The 7122-nt window shown below is 39.2% G+C and overlaps 2 long non-coding RNA genes across 3 annotated transcripts in view; one reads left to right on the top strand and one right to left on the bottom strand.

Moving 5' to 3' along the window:
* Positions 1 to 270: 270 nt before the first annotated feature.
* Positions 271 to 5144, bottom strand: LOC102019662. Its single transcript, XR_262745.2, has 3 exons — positions 4744 to 5144; positions 3697 to 3865; positions 271 to 482 (listed from the first exon to the last, which is right to left on the bottom strand). It is a non-coding gene; the product is annotated as an uncharacterized LOC102019662 (long non-coding RNA).
* LOC102019884 overlaps positions 2036 to 7122 on the top strand; it is a 26970-nt gene continuing 21883 nt past the window's right edge. Inside the window, exons 1-3 of one of the 2 annotated variants that reach the window (XR_001236126.1) lie at positions 2036 to 2157; positions 2807 to 3011; positions 5608 to 6517. This is a non-coding gene — a long non-coding RNA (uncharacterized LOC102019884). Of the gene's footprint in view, positions 2158 to 2806; positions 3012 to 5607; positions 6518 to 7122 lie in introns of those variants that run through there. The other variant, XR_262747.2, reaches the window with a different exon arrangement.

Below are 7122 nucleotides of genomic sequence, written 5' to 3'. Positions count from 1 at the left end.
GATTTTTTTAAATGACAATATAATTCACAAAAGTACCCAAATCTTAAGTGTGTCCCACAAGAACATTGAATATACTCATTTATCCACCACCCAAATCAAAATATCAAGTATTTCTACTAGCTGCAGAAAGTTCCTAAAGTAGTTTTAAATCATGACTAAAAAATTTTTGGCACTTTGCATTTAAATGTGGGGTATTTGTCCCTGTTCCCTGAAACTGAGCAGGACTGTGACTGTCTTGACCAAAAGAATACAGCAAGCATGACACCAAAATTAAATCAGAAAAGGACACAATTTCACTTTATTTTCTGTAATATTTACTCTTAGTATCCTGGGCACAAAGTGAATCTGACCACCTGAAGTCACCATACAGGAAATGCCTTAGGGTGGTACTCAAGTCAAGAGTCGCATAAGAGCCCCTCAAGATGTCAGACTTCAGAGAAGCCATTTTGAATCCTCAAAATCAGACTAGTCATCACTTCCACCTGGAAAAAGAAGAAACAATAAAGCACTGCCTGACTTCCTGGTTCATGAAATTGAGGGGAAAAAATGAACTGATTTAGGGTGGTTTGCCATATTAATAGATAACTGGAATAGTTCACATGTGCCCCTGTCCAGTCAATAACATTGCCCTCCTCCTCTGAGTTTTTATCCTCTGAGATAAAAACATTTCTGATCTTTATTACTATAGAGTAATTTTGCCTTTTCTCAAACTTCATGAAAATAAAATCACCCAATACAGACTTTGTGACAAGTGTCTTTCTCTCATACAATGTTCCTAAGAATCATTTGTGCTGTTTGTATCAACAATTATTATTGCCAAGCAATAGTCCGTGTTATTAATATATTGTGACTCATTTATTTGATCTCCTATCAATAGACATTTGAATTGTTTCCAGTTTGGAGCTTTGACTAATAAACCTGATTTCATCAGAAATTCTTTCTTAGACATATGTTTTCATGTCTCTTTAACATATGCCTAGAAATGAAATTGTTAAGTCATAGGTAACATGTATATTGATATTTATTAGAAAGCATCAATGTCTTCAAGTTGGCTACACTATTTTATTCTCCCACCAGCAGAATATGAGCATTCTAGACCCTCTTAATCAATGCTTCATATTGTCATTCATCTTTATTTCAGCCATTCTAATCTGTATGCAACAATATCTCTACAGCGTTAGTTTAATTTTAACTTCCCTATGACTAATGACGTTGAGTACCTTATTGACCATTTATACATCTTCTTTGTAAATTCCCTGCTTAAACTTGGACACTTTTTAAAAACTGGGTTATTTATCTCATTATAACTGACTTGTAAGTATTCTTCATATATGTTTGATACTAACCCATTGGCAAATATTTTCTCATGTTATAGCTTGTCTTTTCACTTTCTTAATTGCATCTCACGATGAAAGAATATTTATTTGTATTTTGATGAAATCCAATTTATCATATCTTCTTTTTCTAGTTAATAACTGTGATCTGCTTAAGAAGTCTTTGCCTATACTGAGATCATAAAAAAAATTCTGTTTTCTATTAAAAGTTATACTGTTCTAAATTATACCTACAACTTATTTCAAATTAATTTCTTTGGATAGTGTGAAGCAGGAAAAAGAATTTATTTAGCCTCCATACAGATATCCAGTTGCTCTAGTACCATTCATTGAAAAGACCTTCTGTTCCCCCCTTTGGAGTACATTGTTGCCTTTGTTGAAATTTGAGTGAGTCTACACCTGTAGGTCTGCAATCTAATTAAACAAACGTTCTCTGGGGATCTCTTTTTTGGCTAGGCATTATCTTTGGGATATTTTGGGGGAGGAGACAGAGTAGAGAATAAGACACATTCCCTATCATTGAGGAAATCACAGTGGGTTTCAGGTCTCGTGACCTGAGACCACCTTCACTAACACTTACCCCACTCTTCAGAACTCCCCCTGGAATCCAGAATGGAGAATTAGAAGAATGTTTTGCCCTTTGTTAGTTATAACAATGTTAAGACATTCTAGTCCATTCTATAGCACTCTAGTCAGTTCTATAAAGCAGGTGACCTTTATCAATACAAGCCTTAAACTTCTCCATTCTTGAAGAGTGATTTAGAATGGGCTCACTCCTGAGATCATTCTCACACAGTAATGTGCTTCACTAACCTGATATAAGGTGAGAGTTTTATATGTTACCAGGTATTCTATGATCAACCAAGCTTAGAGACCTCTAACCTCTGAAAGAGGTGAGGTAGGAAGATGCTTAAAATTTTCTTAGAAGTAATGTCATTATAAGAATGTAATTGATTAGTCAGATAAAATTATTGTATTTGTTCAAATACTTTCCAGCTATAATGGGGCAAACACAGGAAAGAAGGGACACAAGGAAGAGCCTGGAAAGGGTTGAATGCCAGAAATACAGTGCAACAATTTCATAATTTTACCTGAGGCCCTGCTTAAACCTCAAGACCAATTTTTATCAAGTTGGTGATAGATTATAGGTCTGTTAGCCAATTTAAGTTCTAATATGAAAAAAATTCAGAGACAAAAACTAATTGAGCATAAGATAAGGCAAGCTGATATGACAAACTCCTAGGAAAATGTTATAAGCAACAGTAGCAAGTTTTAAAATGTGACAGAGGCATGGTGACACAGCAGGTCTGCAGAGGATCAGAGTATTTCCACAGTTGTGAAAATCCCTAAAGATGACAGGCCAAAGAAAACTGGTTCCAAGACTGCTTATGGAACGAAGCAAGGAAAGGTTGGGACTAGGTTTGTCTGTAGTGCAATTTTCCGTGAGTCACACAAATTTTTTCTTTTCTCAGTTGAGGGTGGTGAACAGATGGCTGCAGTGTTGGGAGAGAGTGAATCCAAGGATCTTGCTGAGAACAAAGTGGAATAAATATTCTTTGGACTAGGACTAACACCAGAAATCATAATGATCTCTGCACAAAATCTCCAAAAGGACACTCCAAAGGGCACAGCCTCCTGTGGAGGGAAAGAAGCCACTAATAACCAGAATGGACCTGGGTAAGCCACTTCCATTTCCTAGGCTTTGATTTACATTCATCGTGAAACCCTATAGTCATGGCCCCTAAGTTTCCTTGAATACTGGGTGGCGTTTGCTGGTTCACTAGGTCTTCCTAAGAAATTAGAAAGCCTACTGTGGTCACTAAAAAATTACTCTGCCCACAAAGCCCCACCCACTTTTCCTCATATCCAGTTGTACCTCTTAGGCCAGGGCCTGGGGCAGGATTCTCAAATGGGCTTGATGGCATGAGAAGAAAGGAAAGAGGGTGAGGGTGCCACAGCTCTCCTGCCCAGCAGCAACCCCTCTCTGTGCCCAAGCAGCAGAGTCTTTGGAAGCACGTGTGTAGTCTTCTGCTAACTCCTCCCCTACCCCCACTACCCATCATTAATTCCTCATCTTGGCGGGGAAAATGTGGACAGTTACTCACCTAGGTCCCTTCTCCTCGAGAAAGAAAGGACATTGCAAAAAGCTAAAAGAACTTCCCACTGTGTCTAGAAAGCCAGTACTAAAAATTATAGTGCATCTTACAACTTTAAAATGCTCAGGCAGATTCTAAAGTGGCAGGCTCAACAGTTAGGGCTAGAATAGTTGGGGGATTTGAGCATTCACAATAAAAGCTAAAGCATGGCACCAACACTCTGTCTTTCTCTCATATACTCACACACAATCGACTCCACGACCTACCTCAGCAATGACATCCAAAGACATCCCCCCACTAGAGGATGCAGAAGAAGTTGACTATGTTCTCTTCCTTTGAGTGTTTTCACTGGCTCACTTTGGCTTCAAAATAACAGGACATGCATCTTAGAGGACTTCAGAATAGGTTTCCACAGTGACTTCACAATTTTTGTCACTATTAAGAAAAATAATGACACTGCCTTACTCAGTTGAAATCCCTGTTAGTGGTGAAGACTTCTAAATTCCCCTTTCCACAGAAATCACACTACCATCTCAGAAGTCTGCAGTTGAGGCTCAAATGAAGAACAGTGATTGCAATCATGATTGTGATATGCAAAATGGAAATGGATTTGAAAATTCTGTATTTCAAAAGATATACTCTCTAAGCACATCATCTTCCTTGACAATATTCCTATTGTTTTTCAGGATCAATCCCATAAGGGATATGCTGGCTAAGACATGAGGAAGGGCAGGTCCACACTTTACCTTCAGGGCCCTCTGTTGGCAGGTCATCAATTTGACTCACCTAAAGAGACCCGAATTCTTACCCTTCCCTGCTTGCATGCCTAGCACAATGTAGGCATACATTAGGTCTGTGGAATGGATTTTCAAATTCAAGGCGATAACCAAGTAAATGGACATATCAACACAACAGAATTTCAGAGGACATTGTGACCTAGTACAATTTAACTTGTGTAAAACAGATATGAAGGCAACTAAACCAAGAACAGATTTCCAGCAGCCAGCTAGTGCACTCATCCCCTTCTTTAAGAGAAAGTCAGAGTATTTTTCCTGGTTTCTATTTTGAATCTTCTCACTAATCACATAAGCTCATTTCCTCTTTTTGAAGGAGTGTGGAGGAATCCCTAATAAACAGAGGACAATCCATCGAACTTTCTGACATAAAAACAATGCATAGCTTGGAAAGACAAGGAATTCCTCAGATTATATTACCCATAACCTGCAAAATGTCTATAGGCCCTATCTTTTAAAACTTCTTTCTTTTCCCATAATTTGGAAGATAAGTTCCCCCAAATCCCTTTTAATACTCACAGCTGTGTCCAATGTGTTCCTGAAGTCCCAAAACCTCAACCCACTGATGTGAGTAGTGATCCCTGAGGTTCTCTCCTTCAACCATGAGAGGGGTCTGTTTGCAAAAGCAGCTCCACAAAGTATGTATCCTTATCCAGGAAGGACAGAATCTATTTTACATCATGTATCATGCATTTGAAACATTTGTCATTTTTTTCAGACAAGAATTCAACAATCTACTCCATCCACAGCCAGTTCTTTTTATGCAGTATCAGCCAAATAGATATATGGGAACCTAAATGTCTGGAACTCAGTCTAAGATGCCCCATGCATTCATAACACATTTACAATGATGAGACAGAGAGAGAGAGAGAGAGAGAGAGAGAGAGAGAGAGAGAGAGCAAGAGAGAGAGAAAAGGGGGGAGAGGGAAGGGGAGGGAAAGGGAGAGAGAGGCAGGGAGAGAGGGGGAGAGAGAGAGAGAGAGAAAGAGAGAGAGATTATGAGGCGAGTGGGGAAACTTCTTCATCCTTAACTTTCTGTAAATGCCAAGGTCTGTTTTGTCCTCATCTTAAGTAAATGAATTACAAGCTGTAAATATATCAGTTCCATGAAAAAGGAAGTATACAAGGTACATTCCATTCCCAGATCAAATTAAACATTTTACTCCAAAGCTATCTATTTTCACTCGTACCAAGCCCGATCTGAGCTTCTCTGTATTAAGCAAGGATTTTGCACCACGGTAAAAGCTACCTTTTCCAAATACTCACCCCCTATTCTTAATCATATTTACCTCCCCTGATGATTTTGTTCATTTTTTCTATTGAAGGGGTGTTAAATGAATCTTTTATTTTTCTTGTTTCTTTTTATCTTTTCCCTAATCTAAGATCTAACTCTTATCTAACCATGGAGAAAATTATTTGCAAAACTGAGAGAAATGAGACAATGTGAGAAAATTACTCTCGACTTGGAAGACATGTCGAACCCAAGGCAAGTTACGAAGAATTTTCTCCCAAGTAAGATTCACATGTGGCTAAAACTGAGTGGCCAAATTTATTCCCAGTGTCTGAGCCACCACAGGAGTAAAGAAGGCCTCTCCAAGTGTCTGTGGAGCCATGCCCTCTGAGAGCTGTGTGGTTTGTAGAAGAACCTTTAGAGAGCTGAACAGGGACATGCAAGCCTTTTGGTCATACTAGGTTGGCTCTACCACTTCATCCTTTGTTAGTTTTTAAAATTTGCTTTCAAAAATCTTTCCAACTTATGCTCCAAATACCTAAGTTTCAACACTAGAGATTCCTTGACATTCCACAAATTCTGTATATGTAATTTGATAGAACCTGAGATCTTTGCCTCTCAACAGGTGACCAACCTGTAGATAGAGACCATAGCTTGTATCTCTGTATCCCTATCAGTTACCCTGGTGACTGGCACACAGTAAGTGCTGGATGAAGACATTCTGTCAAGGGAATAAAACAATGAATGAAAGCTCAAAATAGGCCCAGCACTAGCTAGGCAGATCTTGGGAAGGAGGGGAGAAGAGAAGAAAGGAAGAGGAGGAAGAAGAGAGCAGACGGTTAGAGGTTAGAGGGAAAGGGAAAAAGGAGAAAACAGCAGCTGCATAATAGAAAGTTCTGATTCTTCAGAAAGATAAGATTTTCTTGCATGGAATAGTTGAGGAACAATTAAACCAGTGTACATAGTTCCCTTATCTGGAAAACAAATAAGTGAGATGAAAAAATAAAATTATATCTGCACAAGGAAATAAAGAATGAGTGGGGGGTACACGTGCATGCGTATGCATACTACGTGCATGCATGTGTGTGGAGGAAGAGGACAATGATAAAGACGAGGAGGAGGGAGGGACGTAGGGGTGGGCTTGGGAAGAAAGGTAACAACTATTGTCAAGGGAGCAAGGTTGCAGACCAACTTTTGCCAGGTCAGCTATATCTATTCATCAGGCTCAACTGATGCCAATAGTCTGGACTCCTTTTTGCCTGAGTAAACAAAACCTAAAAGATTGTTAGAGTTTATGTGCTTGTTTTCTTAGCTCTTCTAAAAGTGCTATCAGCCAAAGGCATTGCTCATGCCCTACTCTTTCAACACCCTCAGTTTGTTCTGTTTACCAAGCAAACAACTGGTGTGAGGCAAACACCATCTCCAGCTCGGAGAAGCTGCTCTGTGGACTTGCTGACCTGTTTGAAGACCTGAAAAAAATTAACTTTCTCTATTGAATCTACTTCTTACCTTTTTGAATGAAAGGATCCCTCCCCTCCCTCAGATAGAGAGCTCTGCTAAAAAAAACCCTTTCCCATTTGTCTCTCAAGCCTCCTCACAGCCATCATCATCCACGTTGTCACTTAATCCCATAGCTAGAACCTACAGGTTTGGCCTACATGCTGATG

Source organism: Chinchilla lanigera, unplaced genomic scaffold (assembly GCF_000276665.1).
Source record: "Chinchilla lanigera isolate Chin_1 unplaced genomic scaffold, ChiLan1.0 scaffold00052, whole genome shotgun sequence".
In the NCBI taxonomy this organism is placed as follows: Eukaryota; Metazoa; Chordata; class Mammalia; order Rodentia; family Chinchillidae; genus Chinchilla; species Chinchilla lanigera.
The sequence above is the reverse complement of the archived record's forward strand: the minus strand, read 5'-3'. Positions and strand labels throughout refer to the sequence as shown.